Raw genomic sequence first — 16732 nt, 5'->3', positions numbered from 1 at the left:
TAGAACAAAGAATATAATTTATTTAGCTGAGTGTCAGCAATGCAAAGCATTTTATGTGGGAAAAACAAATAATATGTTTAAAGTTAGAATTTTGCAACATCTTTCATGCATAAGAACCATAAATATGCACAATGCACTTTATAAACATATAGAAGTAAATAATGACCATCAGTTTAGATTTAGAGCTATTGCAAATGTATTTCCTAATATAAGAAAGGGCAGCTTAGTAGATGCCACTGAGAGAGAAGAAGCAAAGTGGATAATTGAGCTTTTAGCCCATAGGACACCAGGACTAAATGAATTTGTTTCTATGAAACCCACCCTCAAAGATAGGAGGGTGCAGTATAAATTTTGATTGGTTGGAAACTATTTTGAATTAGGTATTTAAATGTGACTAAGATTGTTTTTATTTCATCTGAAGAAGGGCAGAGCCCGAAAGCGCTTATCTGTGTTAAAAGCTGCTTGTTGAATTTTGCCTTGTCATATTAAATTTTGTGTATCGTATCACCTACTTAGAGGCGATCTCTGCTTGACTTATAAAGCCATGTCTGACCCAGCTCTGTTAGAAATGCTACATCTAAAGAAATCCCTATCCCTCAACACCACATGCTCCAGAGACCTCAGCCTCATTACCACAATCAACAGAACGTGCTGGAGGGACAGGTTCATAACCCAGAGACTACCTGTGCTGTGGAATAGACTTCCCATACATGTCAAACAGAGCACCTCACTGGCCCTCTTCAAGAAAAATCTTGATGAGTGGGTGGGAAATAGAAAATTCACCCTGGGGATCACTCCAGTGGTTCTACTCGACAGAGGCACTGGAAACTAAGGCTGGGAGGCACGATGCCAGGGTAATCCTATGGGGTAGGCTTGTAACGGCTCCAGGTCCATTAGCCTAGTACACACCTATGAACCTATATGTATGTGTGTGTGTATACACATACACATACACACACACACACACACATATATATATATATATATATATATATATATCTATATATATATATATATATATATCTATATAGAGGCACACACACTTGCATTTGAGTGCTAACTTTTTATTTTAATATGCTTATTTCTGATGTTAATTCTTTTGGAAATTCTAAGTAACTGTTGTGTTTGCTTAACACTGCATCTAATGTTTTCAGTCTTCATCTATTCTTGACCGATGGGTTACAATTCTAACCATTGTATAGCTCACACCATCCAAAAAAATTTAGAGATAAAGGTCTACCCATAATGCCCTTGTATACATTACCTTAGATCTCATTTGCTGCTCTTAAAGAACCCATCAGCTCTCTCTCACAGTTAAGTATATTTTTTTGAAATATAACTATTTTTTTTTCTATATTTATAGCTTTCCTTTCTTACTGCGTCTCTTATACTTAATGTTAGTAATATTTTTTTTCACGTGTTTACCCTTTCTTATGCGACTGATTCTCACTTACCTCGTACCACTTGGTATTTCTCCACTACCATAATTGGTAGTCTTTCTCCACTATCATAATTGGTAGTCTTTTCCCCCCTCCTTCTCTAACTTACCGATTGGTATTCTTTCCTACCATCACTGGTAGGATTCCCCTTTTTCTGTGCGTGTGTGTGTGTGTCTGTGTGTGTGTGTGTGTGTGTGTCTATTTCTTCCCTGTTTTTTTCCTTGACTTTGTGTTCTTTTATTATCACACTGATAAGTCAAAATCTGCCACAGGTTTCAAATAGTGCCAAGATTGTGTCAGGAAAATGACTAAGTGACGGGCATGAATAATGTGTTTATTGTTTAGGTGCTTTGCATCTTGACATTAGTTGCTCTTTCTGCCAGGGCTTTAGTACCAGAACCCTGGTAGAATGTAAAAATAAACTTATTCTCAAAGGGCTCCTAAAGGCACCCTTTGAAGAAGCCTTGTCCAAGGCCAACCTGTCTCCTCCTGCCTCTGGTTCAAAATTCAGTCATTTGGTGCTGACATGTCCATTGGCACCAACGCCAAAAGAGCGCAAGAGCCATTCCACTGTATCTTCTACTGAACAGAGACCCAAGGTTCCAAAGACCTCCCAATGTACCGAGTCTTCAGAACCTATCACTATCTGGGTACCATCTAGCCCTACTACAGCTCCAGCACCAACAATGACACCAGCACCGACTATGACCTCAACACCGACTATGACAATGGCACCGGCGTCTTTGGTAACTTTGCCGGTACCGGCATCTGCCTTGACTTCGCAACCTGTAACCTTTTCCCAGGTACCAAAAACTGAATCGACATTTATTCCCAGGACAAGATATTTCCCCATGATCGACCCTTTTTTGGGTCAACTTCCAAGCCCCTTTTAAGAGAACCCTGATTCCCCCTCCACACTGTCCATTCGCTCCATCAGGAGTCTCTTTGAATTTGATGCTGTGAGGTTGATGGATCAGCTTCTGACGGCTAGGGGTCTTCCTCCTCCTTCTCAGCCCCCCTACCTCCTGGACCAGGGGAATTTTCTCCCTGCAGATCTACATTATATTCCTCCTCTGACCTCCTCAGAGGCTTTAGAACTGTCGACACCAACCACACAAGTTCCAGTTGTCTCAGCACCGACAACCCTTTTGTCCTGTGTTCCAAGCCGGGCTCAGACTCCCTCGGTGCCAGCGGAACTGATGGGTCCACAAGATTGATCTTCCTCCATCAGGTCTAGAGGGCTTGAGTCGCCTCTTATTTTTTTATTCGTAGCCGACCATGCCACTTCAGTCTGCCCTGGCTACTGGTCCTTCCTCGGCTCAAGACTTGGAGGTGGGTCTCAAGGGGCGAGACATGACCCCTGTTCTGATTTTGTGTCTCTTGGTTCCGGGCTTCCATCTCTCCAAAGGGGGGGCCTGCATTTCAAGCCATGGAGATAGCCTTAGCCACAGCTACTTCTCAGGTGTTTCCTGTGTTACCCAAGTCTCATCCCTTGACTCTTACCTTTCCAGAGCTTCCATCAACCTCAGTGCCCAGACAGTGAGCTCCTAGGCCACAAGAATTACCATCCAAAGACCATCCATCTTACGAGTCATCCTTAGACATTTCCACTGTGGGCCCCCCTCGGAAGAGTCTGTGTAAGAGAAAACACCTAGACTCACCTGAGGAGTCTGTCACTGAAGACACGGATTTTGATGGGGTCCCCCCCCGATCACCCCCAGAAGATGTCACCTTTGGAGACATCCTAGAAATCCTCAAACAGAGGGGTAATGAAGTCCAGAGACCATTCCTCTGAGAAATCTGTGTAAGTTGATCATTCAGCGGGCTTAGAAGGCTCGTGATTCGATAGAACCAATCCCTCAGAGACCAGATAGGATACTGTCAGCTCCTGAGTATCATCAATATTGGGCGAAAGGATTAGCAGTAGGTGCTGTGGTGGTAGCCACTGCCACTAAGAAGGAACTAGCTGAAGAAAGTTCCACTGTTCATCTCCCTGAGAGTGTATTACCACATAAAAATGGACAAACACTCAAGAAGGTTCCTCCTCTTCCAGCTAGGAGCCAGTCATTATCAGTTCTGGGTACTACACTTTGGTCTCTCCACAGCCCACAGAGTGTTCACCAAATGTATGGCAGCAGTAGCAGCTCACTTGAGACTGCACGGATTTTGGGTGTTTCCATACCTAGATGACTGGCGCATCACCACTCCTACCAGACATCTACTGCTACAGGTGGTAGCGACCACCCTAAATTTGTTCTTGAATCTGTGCATCATAGTCAGTCAGAATCCCAACTAATCCCTTCTTGGGATGTGGAATTCATCAGACCTTGTCTAAACACGCAGTCTTGCATAGCTTCCCTGCCTGTTCACAGGTTGAACAAAATAAGGTTTAAGTCAATTCGCTCCTCACCTCGGGCAAAGTACAAGCTTGCCACGTGCTCCAAGCCTTGGGGTCCATGGCAGCGGCTATAACTCTAGTCCCTTTAGCGTGATATCACATCGGATTACTGCAGTTGTTGCTAGCGAATCAGTGGTCCTGTCTAACTCATCCAATGAACCATCCAATATTTCTCACCAGTCGCTGCAAAAAGGACCTATCCTACTGGATGGAATCAGAGCAGATTCTGTTGGGCCGCCCCTTTTTTCCTCCACAGCCCAAAGCCATAGTGACCACGGATGCTTGCAAGATGGGGTGGGGGGCATTATTTGGGACTGACAGTCCAAGGCATTTGGTCCACGATAGAAGCCAATCTGCATATCACTGTCCTGGAATTGAGGGGGGTGCTTCTGGCATTGCAAGCATTTCATCCGGTACTCCCTCAAGGAACAATTGCAATTCAATCAGACAACATGTCTTTAGTCTGGTGCATCAACAAACGAGGAGCAACCAGATTCTACCCCATTTGTCGAGAAGCCCTCTAGGTGTGTGGCAATGGACAAACTGAGCAGGTGCATTCTTTCTCCTCACGAGTGGTGTCTCAATCCCTTGATAGCAAAGAAAATTTTTCATTGCTGGGGCCAACCTTGCTCCAATCTTTTTGCCTCACCTGTAAACAACAAGTGCAGAAGCTACTTTCCCCTAACGCCCCCTCAAGGGGAATTCCAGACAGATACTCTTCTCCTCGATTGGCCCTCGGGTCTTCTCTATGCCTTTTTTCCTTTCCCTCTGATCCCACTCTTTCTAAAGAAAGCAGCCAGGTTGAGAAGCCAAGTAATTCTCATTGCATCCTACTGGCCTCAACAAATATGGTTTCCCTTCCTATGGCCTCATCTACTTCACCGTCCATTGATTGTAGACCCAGTTCCAGACAGTCTGTTAAGGACTGGTGCATCCCACTCTCAAAAGCCTCAAGCTAACTGCTTGGTTCCTGCAATTCCATTAATCACCAGGCATGATGATATATCACCCCTATAAGAAAAGTGTTGCTAGCATTGCATAAACAATCCACCAGGAAACTCTACCTCAGCAAGTGGACCAGGTTTCCAGTATGGGCTTGTGGTAATGATCTCGATCCTTTCTCAGCACCAGTAGAGAAAGTGTAAAAGTTCTAGCCGATCTTTTTACAAAATGAGCTTCCACATCTACTTTTAAGGTTATTTTAGCTGCCATCTCTAATTTTCATAATGACTTTGGAGACTTACACTTAATATTGCATAGACTATGTAAAGCCTTCCTTAAGTGATCCATTCGATTAAAGCCTCCCTTTAAAGATCCTCTACCCCATGGGGCCTAACTATTGTTCTGCAATCACTGGTACTTTCACCTTTTGAACCAACAGCTTCTTGTGACTTGAACTTTCTCTCTTGGAAGACACTTCTCCTTATAGCTCTGACCTCTGCAAGACAAGTATCTGATTTGCAAGCCTTATGTTCAAAGCCTCCTTACTTAATTTTCCATAAGGACAGAGTTACACTCAGGACCAATCCATCTTTCCTTCTAAAGGTGATTTCCGATACCACCATCAGTCAGACTATAGATCTACCCATTTTCTTTCCAAATTTTACCAACAAAGGCGAATACTATCTACACTTGTTAGACTTAACACAGTTACATTTTACCAGAACTAAATAATTCAGGAAAACAGAACAGTTGTTTATCTCCTTTGCTAGCACAAACTTAGGGGAATCTGTTTTAAAGTTACCTTGTCAAGGTGGCTTAGACATTGTTTACAACCTAAAACTAACATTGCCGGTGAAGGCTCGTTCTACCAGATTGATGTCCACTTCAGCTCTTTTCCATTCAAGGGCTTCCTTGGATGAGATATGCGCAGCAACCACATGGGCTAGTCCATATACCTTCATCACTCATTACAGATTGGGCTTGGTCTCCATGGGGAGAGCCGCCTTTGGTTCTATGGTTCTCAGGAATATTCTTCCATAGGGCCACCCAGGGTCTAAAGTAGCTGGGGACTCTGTCCCATCAGTCAAGAACAGATGAAGATTGACAACATCAGATAAAGAAGTTTTCCATAACATTCCATCTGTGTTGTCGATCTTCATCTGTTCTTAACATCTCTCCTTTCCCCCTCATGGGACTCTTGATGGAGCGATCTTTGTCCTGGGCTTTTCAGTTAGGGTGCTCCTTGGACATGGCTTTTACATAGAGGTCAAGTTCCTCTCTTCATCTATATATGTATATTTCCTTCTATAAGATTGCAAACTGGATCTGAGGTAATGTACAGAGGAGCATTGTGGGTAGACCTTTCGCTCGAGAGTTTTTTGGCTGAAGCGAGTTATGTAATGGCCGTATCGGTTCCAATGATCAGAACCATAACCCATCAGCCAAGAACAGATGAAGATCAACAACACGTATGGAACATTATGGCAAGACATACCTTTTTTCACCAGTTACGGGTTTTTTCTAAAATAAGAAACTGAAAATGTTCATCGTGTTTCACTGTTGCAGTCATGACTGTAGGGTTCTCCCCTGCCGGCAGGCAGTCCTCGGTCGGCCAGAATCCCAAAGTCTGAGTCCGGCGTCGGCTGTTCAGCCATGCTCCCTGACATCAGAGCGCCAGGAGTACAAAGCTGACAGCCGACGCCATGTTCTCCAGTCTTTCTTGCCGTGCGGTGATAGCAGTTCGCAAGTGCCGATCGGCTGACTCCTGACAATTTTTTATAAACGTACTTCAGTCCGAAGGCTTTCTTCTCCTACTCAAAGCTAAGTACCCCGTTGGGGAAACTTTTTTCTTGCTCCAGTCCGATGTCAGAAAAAGTTAATAATTGTATTTCATGTGGGAAGCAAATACCTCATAAGGATTTTCATTCTTACTGTATTCCTTGCTTAGGCCCCGACCACGACATAGCTAGTTGTCGGTTTTGTGCTAGATTCAATCAACGTACGATTAAACGAAGGTATGATTTTGCATTTCATTACTTCGGTAGGCGTTTTAATTATAAAATGTCGTCGTCGGATACGGTTCCGGCTACCGGAGTTCACAAACGATGCAAGGATAAAGACAGGCCTCCGAGGTCCAAATCAGACGATGTTGTACAAGCAGAGCCAGCTTCAGGTTTGGCCATCGTCAGTGAGGCGTTTTTGCAGCCCCTGTCGTCGGCCATTTCGGAACTGATGGCCGAAACGGACTCCCACGAGGAGCCAACTAGGCCTTTGAATATTTCTGTTGCAGGACCTTCGGACAGTGCTCCTTTGGATGGGTCTGGAGCCGCTGTGCAGGTACCGGCCTCCGAAGGGGTTTTCAGGCCTACTCAGCTTGTAATAAAGGCAAAGCCAAAGGCAAAGACTCCTTCCAAATCAAAGACTGCAGCCCAGGCCTCTTCTGATCCGGCACCCAAGTCTCAGAAACAGTTACTTAAGATGGCGGAGGACTTACTTACTATGATTAGGTGTTCACATCCCCCTCCAGATAAAAGGCCAAGGCAGGAAGTTTATTATGACTCCTCTGATCAGGCTTCTGTTTCTTCTTCTGACCAGAAATATTCTTTCCCTCCTTATGAGGATTCTGATGCTGAGGAATCCATTCCTTCAGCTTCTCCCCCTGAGGGTGTCTCTTTTGGGGAAACTTTGCATGAAATGAGGGAACATTTTCACTGGGAAGGACAGGAGTACTCGGAATCTAAGAAAAGACTAAGGGGTTTTCTTCTTCTTCCCCAACATAGACCCCTGGCTATTCCTCCTATTTTGGATATTGTGGATGATGCTTTTTCGGAGGCTAACTTAACTCCTGACTCTTTTCCTCCAGCTCCTGTTAAGCCAGACAGATATTATAGGGTTCCTGATTCCCACCAGTTTTTATACAAGAATCCTACTGCTGACCCTGAAACCATTTCTCAGGGTCCTAAGGGGGTTAAGGCCGCTTCTGCTAAAAACCCCATTCCCACTGAGAAGGATTCCAGATCTTTAGAAAGATGGGGCAAAAAGTGTACACTTCTGCTACTTTATCTATTAGGGCTTTAAACTGTCAGTTTCATATGCTGAAATACCAGCAATTTCTCCTGTCTGTTTTAAAACAAAAGCTAACTTCCATTTCCGCTTGTGCAGATGATAAAAAATTACATGACTTAATGCATGCCACTGAACAAGTTGGGAAGCATGGTTTACACTGTGGATTTGATGCCTTGGAGGCTTCTTGTAGGGCTGCTGCCTCTGGCACAGTCATTAGAAGGCATGCATGGTTAAAGGAACAAAATTTGCCAGATCAAGTAAAAGCTAAATTATTGGATGCTCCTGTTCAGCATAATGTTTTGTTTGGATCTAAAGCTGAAGAGGTGATAAAGAAGATGGAGGACAAGGCAAAATCCATGCAAACAGTTAAAGATTTCTTACAAGTACAGCCACCCAGATTTAGTAGGAATTGGCCTACAACAAATGGGTCCTTTCCCAATTCAGACAGGCCTCAGACAGGTAGATACAGACTCTCCCGAGGAAGGCCTCAAATGCAAGCCTCTTATAGACCAAGACAGTGGACTGCTTCCACCCCAAGGGGAGGAAAGGACAGGTCGCAAGCTCATAGAAAACAGACTCAATGATTCCCTCTGTTGGGCTGCAGGAACTTCTTGCCTGGAAGCCCCTCTCGGAGGAAAACTTTCTCTTTTTCACCTAAATTGGACTCATATAACCCAAGACAAGTGGGTTCTGGATGTGGTTTCAAGAGGTTACAAATTCCATTTTCATACCCTACCAAGACCAAGCAGATGGCCAGATCTTCCAAAACATCAATGGTTAGAGGCCTTAAACAAGGTGGAAGCTCTCTTGGCTATGAAAGCCATAGAACTAGTTCCACTTTCAGAGATGGGACAAGGTTTTTACTCAAGGATCTTTCTAGTCCCCAGGAAGCAAAATTCATGGAGACCCATACTGGATCTGTCAGTCTTGAACACTTTTCTCGAGATACCAAAATTCAAGATACTTACTCTACAGCAGCTACTTCCAGTGCTGACCAAAAATGCATGGATGGTAACTTTGGATTTAAAGGAGGCATATTTACACATTCCCATCAGGCAGGAATGCAGAAAATACCTCAGGTTCAAAGCCGGATCAAGGCACTATCAATTCTCTGCGCTGCCCTTTGGATTGTCAACTGCGCCCAGGGTCTTCACCAAATGCCTGGCTCCAGTAGTAGCTTATTGCAGACTCAAGGGAATTCAAATTTACCCTTATCTGGACGACTGTCTTATTCAGGCAGACAGCAAGGATGTCTTACTCCAGCATCTAGAGTTTGTTCAGAATCTTCTCAAGTTCCTGGGATTCACTGTAAACATAAAAAAGTCAAATTTGACACCCACACAACAGGTAATTTTTCTGGGCGCTTCTCTAAACACAACAACCCAGATGGCATTTCTGACATATGAAAAACAATTACAGCTGGCTTTAACTTTCAAAACCCTTGGCAACATTAACTCAGCTATCTGCAAGGAGATTCCTGCAGGCTTTGGGTTACATGGCCTCCTGCATCCTTCTCGTACCATATGCAAGACTACATATGAGGAAAATACAATGGTACCTAAAAAGTGTATGGTCTCAGCATTGCCACAGTTTAGACATACAGATCTCCGTCCTGCCTTGTCTTCAAAAGGAATTCCTTTGGTGGTCCAAGGCATGTACTCTAAACAAAGGAAAACCCTTCTGTCTGCCTCCTGCCACTCAGATACTAACCACGGACGCCTCAGATTATGCATGGGCAGCCCATTTTCAGGGCAACTGTCTGCAAGGCCTTTGGACAAAGGATCAGAAGCACCTGCATATCAATTTAAAGGAAATGTTCGCCGTTCAGAAAGCTCTATTGACCTTCAGGAATCTTCTACAACCAGGACAACTACTTATCATGCGTTCCGGCCCCAAAATCCGGACAACACCAAGAAAGGAGGGGGGGTGTCTATATTCATCAAGAACACCCACACCTCAAGGTTGGCGGCAACACACGATGCATCGGAGACCATCCAGGTGCAACTAACCATAGGCAAGACTGCTCTGCAATTTGTAGCATGTTACAGGCCACCCTCTCAATCTCAGGAACCTCACATAGCTTTCCTGAAAACACTGGAGGGGATAAATGTATCTCCAAACACCATCATACTAGGTGATATTAACTACCCGAATATAGACTGGGATCACTACTCTAGCCCCAACAATCTAGCCCAAAGGTTCCTAGAGTTCATAAACTCAAATGCCATGGAACAACTAGTCACCATTCCCACAAGAGGAGATAACATACTAGATCTCATCATCACGAACATGGGGTCACAATGTTCAACACCGGAAGTATACCCTTCACTGGTGAGATCAGACCATAAACTAATCTCACTGGAAGTCCACATCCGCCCCACCTGAGATAAAAAGACCACAGTGAAGAACTTCTCAAAGCCGACTTCACACTTCCAAAGGCTAGTGTGGTCTGTTGTATGACCCCAGACTGCGGAAACCATTACTCAAGCCGCTGAATCACTTACAAATGCCTTCTACCAGCACCTACAGGACTGCATGGATCAGGCAATCCCAAACAAAACAAAGACCCTTTGTACCAAAGGCAAGCGTCCAGTTTGGTGGACCCCAGCCATAAACAAGCTCTACAACAAAAGGAGGAAGCTACTACAAGATAGAGCAAAATCCTTAAAAGGAAAACACCCTTGATCATTATAAGTAAAAATTAAGATCTCTCATAAAATCATCCAAGGCAAATTTTGAGAGAAAAGTCGCCAAGGACTCAAAGGACAATCATAAGGCCTTCTTTAGCTATGTTAGAAACCTGGGAGGAAACTCCCAGATATGCTCAGAATTAGTTCAAAATGATGTAAAAATTACTGAACCTACAGACATTGCCAACATACTGGCTGACAGGTTCAGTGCAAACTTCTCCCCCCCAAAAGGTGAGATATCTATACCAGAGAATTATAGCCCCCAAAACATCTCAAATGCTCAGGTGAGAACTGCTCTCTCCAAGGCAAAAAACACAGCATCCATGGGACCAGATGGTGTCCCCGGATGTGTGCTCCACGAACTCAATGAGGAATTAAACCCGCAGTTAGGGCAGCTGTTTAATCTTAGCCTCACCTCAGGATACGTGCCTAAGGAGTGGCGTACGGCAACTGTGGTCCCACTTCACAAAGGAGGTGCCTCCACCGACCGAAATTACCGTCCCATCAGCTTGACAAGCTTGATCTGCAAAGCTATGGAGAGGATCATAATGGAACTCATAAATAAAGACATAGGAGACTTGCAGACTTTGGATCCGACCCAGTTTGGATTTGTCAAGGGCAGATCATGCCTTTTAAACCTGGTGGACTTTTTCAAAACAGTCACCAAGGCCATTGATGAGGGAAAGGCAGTCCACACAGCCTACCTCGACCTGGCAAAGGCTTTCGACACAGTACCCCACTCAGGTATCATTGAAAAACTCATCAGCTTAAATGTAAACCCATACGTCACAAGATGGGTTGCAAATTGGCTAAGTGACAGAACCCACAGGGTCAGAGTTGCTGGCGCCATGTCAGACTCAAAGCCTGTCACAAGTGGTGTCCCACAGGGCTCAGTCCTGGGCCCTCTCCTGTTCGGCATCTACTTTTCAGAAGTACAAGCAAACACAGGAGGATTATGGCTGACAAAATTTGCAGATGACTCAAACTGGGCGCCATAGTTGAGAACACATCTGACACAGATATCCTTCAGAAGGGTCTTATAGAAACGGAAAACTGGTGCCAGAACCATGGCCTAAAGTTAAACGCCAAAAAATGCATAGTCATACCCTTCGGGAAAAACAAGGTTACCCCTCGCTACCATATAGGCGGCAACCCACTAAGCACAGAAGAGGTTATCAGGGATCTGGGTACCCAGGTTGACAGTAACCTTTCATTTGATACTCACGTTGCCAAAGTAGTTAGGAAGACCTTCTACATTGCCCACCTGATCATGAAGGGATTCGCATCTAGATAAAGGGAAGTCATCGTCCCCCTGTACTCATCACTCATCAGGCCAATGATTGAGTACAATGCCCCATTCGGAATGTATCTGACATGACACCTGCAGCAACTGGAAAGGCCCCAAAAGTTCCTCCCCAAAAGGATAAAGGGTCTCAAAAATATGTCCTATGCTGCCTGACTGAAGGAACTTCAGCTCTACTCAGTCGCCTACCGTCTGCTCAGAGGTGACCTGTGCCTGACATACAAGGCCATGTCCAACCCAGAATTGATGAACATGCTTCACCTCAAAAAATCTAGATCCCTCAGAACTACAAGGGCGGGAGACTTAAACCTTGACACGGTTATTAATAGGACGTGCTGGGGGGACAGATTCATCACCCAGAGACTCCCTATGCTGTGGAACAAAATCCCGGTACATGTGAGGCAGAGCACCTCGCTGGCTTTGTTCAAGAGAAATCTTGACCAATGGATGGGAGATCGCAGATATACCCCAGGGATTATCTCAGTGTCACTGCTTGACAGAGGCACAGCAAAATAATGGGCATAGTATCCTCCAAACTAAAGGGGTGGCAAAAGCCACAAAACTCTGGCTAGGCATATAAATGCCCTTGGGCAGATAGCCTAGTATGAACCTATGAACCTATGATATGGACAGACAACACCACAGTTATGTGGTACATAAACAAGCAAGGGGGATCTCATTCCTATCCCCTTTGCAGACTAGCCATGAATCTTTGGAACACAGGTCTAGCTTGCAAACTGGTCCTTCAAGCTCAGTTTCTACCAGGGAAGCAAAACTTCCTGGCAGACAGTCTGAGCAGAAACCTATCAGACCCACACAAATGGATGCTGGACACCGAAATATTCAAGATGATTACAGCAGTCTGGGGATGTCCTCACATAGGCCTCTTTGCATCCCACCTCAATCATCAACTACAGATTTTTTTGCACCAGGACATTCCACGAACTAGCTTGCAAAGTGGATGCACTATCATTCAGTTGGAGAAACCTCTCAGGGTATGCCTTTCCACCTCTTCCTCTTCTTCCACGGGTATTATTAAAGATCAAACAGGACAAGCCCAAGATGATAATCTTGCTGGCCCCAAATTGGCCTCGACAGTTTTGGTACCCAACACTGAAAAACCTTTGTCTGGAGCCCCCTTGGGTTTTACCACAGACTCCGAACCTTCTGTCCCAACACCAGGGTCAGGTTCTGCACTCCCATGTCAAAACTCTCAGCCTGGCGGCCTGGTTTATCCAGGGTCTTTGATTCATTCTCTCCTACCCAAGCAGGTTATGGATGTCATTTTAAAAGCCAGACGTCCTAGCACTAGAAAATCTTATGCAGGAAAATGGAAAAGATTTTGTTCCTGGATGCAGGCTCAGGATTCTGATCCTCTTATTCCTAGCATTCCTCTGATTTTACTTTACCTGACAGACCTCTTACATAAGGGTCTCTCTTTCTCTTCAATAAAGATACATGCCTCTGCTATTTCTGCTCATTATAATACAGACCCTCCAATCTTTTCCCACCAGCTCATGAGACAGTTTCTCAGGGGAGCTAAGAACTTAAGCCCCCCTAGATCTCCTCCCATTCCTGCTTGGGATCTCAACTATGTTTTGGAAAAACTCACCTTACCTCCTTTTGAGCCTGCTGCCACATCTGACATCAAGTTTTTATCTTGGAAAACAGCTGTCCTGTTAGCTCTGACCTCTACCAGGAGAGTTTCGGAGTTGCAAGCTCTCATGGCTGTGGAACCTTATATTATTTTTCATCAAGACAGGGTGTCTTTAAAGACTAATCCTACTTTCATGCCTAAGGTGATTTCCAAAGTGGCTTTAAATCAAACTATTCACTTGCCAACTTTTTTCCCCACTCCTCAAAATAAGGGGGAAAGGATCTTGCATTCCTTGGATGTACACAGACAACTACGTTTTTACCTGGACAGAACCAAGAACATCAGGAAATCAGAGCAATTGTTTGTTTTTTATGCTTCAAGTTCCCAAGGTAAAGCTATTTCAAAACAGACCATTTCCAAATGGATTGCTCATGGAATCAGATTTTGCTATTCACACCATGGAAAGCAAATCCCAGGGACTATAAGGACTCACTCTACCGGAGCTGCTGCCACTTCAGCTGCCTTCCTCAGAGGAGTTCCTACCAAGGACATTTTGGAAGCTGCAACTTGGAGTTCAATGCATACTTTTTCTAAGCACTACAATCTACCTCTTTACTCTAAGTCTAGGGCAGGCTTTGCTTCTGCAGTCTTGCAGAGCCTTTTAGCCGCCCCCTCTACTTTATGGCCACCTCCCTTTTATTCTGCTTTGGGATTCAACCCTACAGTCATGACTGCAACAGTGAAACACGATGAACATAGTACAGTTGTGTACACTTTATAAATGTAGATGTTCGAGTGTCTTCACTGTTGCAGTCTGGGTTTCCCTCCCTCCTGTCCCCTCTTATTCTTTCTTTTGTGTGGCTCCTTTTTTCACCCTTCTTCTGAGGTGTATTTGCAAAGGGTATGGGATCTTACTCATTTTGGAACTCCTGACATCTGGGGCAAGAAAAACTGGAGAACATGGCGTCGGCTGTCAGCTTTGTACTCCTGGCGCTCTGACGTCAGGGAGCATGGCTGAACAGCCGATGCCGGACCCAGACGTTGGGATTCTGGCCAACCGAGGACTGCCTGCCGGCAGGGGAGAACCCTTCAGTCATGACTGCAACAGTGAAGACACTCGAACATCTACATTTATGGTAAGTGTACACAACTGTACTTTCTGTGATGTCAGCTGAACTCTAGGGACTGCCTCATGTTTCTAGAGCCACAATTTAATTGTACCTGTTGTTTCACTTATTTATCTGCTTCATTTTGAAGTTCTGACAGGAAACTATTGCATGTTTTCACTTTTTTCCTTCATTTATATATTTACAACTGATTTAACACTATTGTAGCCATTGTTATTGTTAAATCATGATTTTACCAAATTACTTTGTGTTTTCTAAATAAATACATTCTGTTTGATTTAAGGACATATATCTGATTTTTGGCTCTGTTGAGAAGTGAATTTTACTTGGTACTGTGACTGTGTGCGCTGTTCTCTTCAGTGTGCAAATTGTAGAGCAAGGCTTAACCCATTTTAAACTGTTTCTGCTGTAAGTTATGCATTTTAGCCCTATTTGTTGAGTGGTGACATAGTTTATATTTTCTGTTATTGCTGTTCTTAAGCAGCCTTAATAGTGTCACTGTATTATTTTGGCAGGAGATTTTTTTCCCCTGATGTGATGGATCCTGATACATCAAAACCAGTTGCAACTAAAAAGAAAAAAAAATGCCTCTGCCTATGATTTGTGAATCAGTTGTTGCCTTAAGCCAGTCCACAGAAGACTTGCCTCTTTGCCCTTTGGTGTGAGCCCACAGCCCTGTATGGTATGAGGGTCAGACACATCCTCCAGGACTGCTACAGTACCTGGTTCAGATATGGGAGAACTGAACCCTTTAGGTGCAGGAATGGTCTAGGATAAGAGGACCCCCTTTATCAGATATAATACTTTGTCCCCAGATATTTTGTTTGTAGTAAGAAGAAACAAACTTCATCGCACTACAGACAATCGGGTTATTATCATGTGTACGGCTGATGTGGTTTCCTTAGCAAAGAGTATTTTACAGTCAACTGTTCTCTAGAAATCAGTCTATGGCTGCAGATTTTGATGGGGACTTTGGTGCAAGCAATCATGAACATGATTCCATCCAGTCTTATTCTTTGGATGGTGAATAGGTTCAAAAACCCAAACAGTTGTTCATCTTTCCACAGATGCTAGCCAGATTTACAGATTTATTTGGCTGCATGGAATCTGGAGCTGTGCCAGAGGCTGGCACTGTTTATTATTTTATTGAGGATGAGCTTCCAAATGTTTTGGCTGTGCCTCCTCTGTTACCAGCCTTAGAAGATCTGCATGTAAAACTCCTTTGGCGAGTGAACCTATTCCTAAAAAGGGTATGTGGAAATACAAGGTGTACTCTGATCTTGCAGCTTTGCTCCTTTGACAGCTGACCTACCTGTGGATGTTAAGTTGTCAATCTCGCCTTCATTCTTGCTGGATGGGTTCGGAGCCGATCCTCGGCTGCGACTCGGCACTTGCTTTAGCTCGAGAACTCCTTTTACCAGCTCGAGGCAACCCTATATCCCATGATGCAAGGCGGAACTACCTTAGATCTCGTTTGCCGCTTAGCGAAAGAGGTCTCCTTTGCCAGCTGAGGTAAGTTTTTTCTTAGTGAAATAAGAAAAAGTGTAGTTAGGGGTTTATTTTTCCCTTTTAGTGTTAGTTTAGTCTGTACTTAGTTACAGCCCACCCTATTCCCTTCTTTTCAAACTTTTTATAAATTTTAGTCTAAAGTTCTTTAGTCAGGCCTAGTTCCCCATTGGTTATTCCCTTTCTGTGTGTTTGTGTAAGGGATTAATTTGTGTGTTTGTGGGGACTGTTTGTGTTTCTCCCTTCTAAGATGTCAAAAGAAGGCAAGGTCTCAGGCTTCAAGAAGTGTGACCAGTGCTGTCAGAAAATGTCTCTGACAGACGGTCACACTTCTTGTGTTTATTGCCTGGGGCCTTTGCACCTGCAGGACTCCTGTGTGTTTTGTCATGCTTTTAGCCAGAGAGTCCTGCAGGAAAGGAGGAATAAGCTCATCCTCCGAGGCTTACTTAAGCCAGAAGGCTCTCCTCCTCAATCAGGGTCAGGAAAACCTCATAAGCCACCGAAGGCTCAGGCTACAGTGTCCAAGCCTCCTCCGGTGGCTCCGGCTCCGTCGGAGCCGATACATCTTCTGTTCAACTAGTGGGTTCGGTGCCGGCCAGCTCCGATACCCTGACTACTGTGGCCTTGTCGGCTCCGGCTGGAGCCGACACTTTATCCAGCATCG

General features: G+C 44.5%; 1 protein-coding gene across 1 annotated transcript in view; it reads left to right on the top strand.

The window, feature by feature from the left end:
* Positions 1–16732, top strand: part of LOC122816492 (dynein axonemal assembly factor 8-like) — a 3534829-nt gene that overhangs the window by 939090 nt on the left and 2579007 nt on the right. The window lies entirely within an intron of this gene.

Source organism: Protopterus annectens, chromosome 12.part0, assembly GCF_019279795.1.
Source record: "Protopterus annectens isolate FY-2018-M chromosome 12.part0, PAN1.0, whole genome shotgun sequence".
NCBI lineage: Eukaryota > Metazoa > Chordata > Ceratodontiformes > Protopteridae > Protopterus > Protopterus annectens.
The sequence above is the reverse complement of the archived record's forward strand: the minus strand, read 5'-3'. Positions and strand labels throughout refer to the sequence as shown.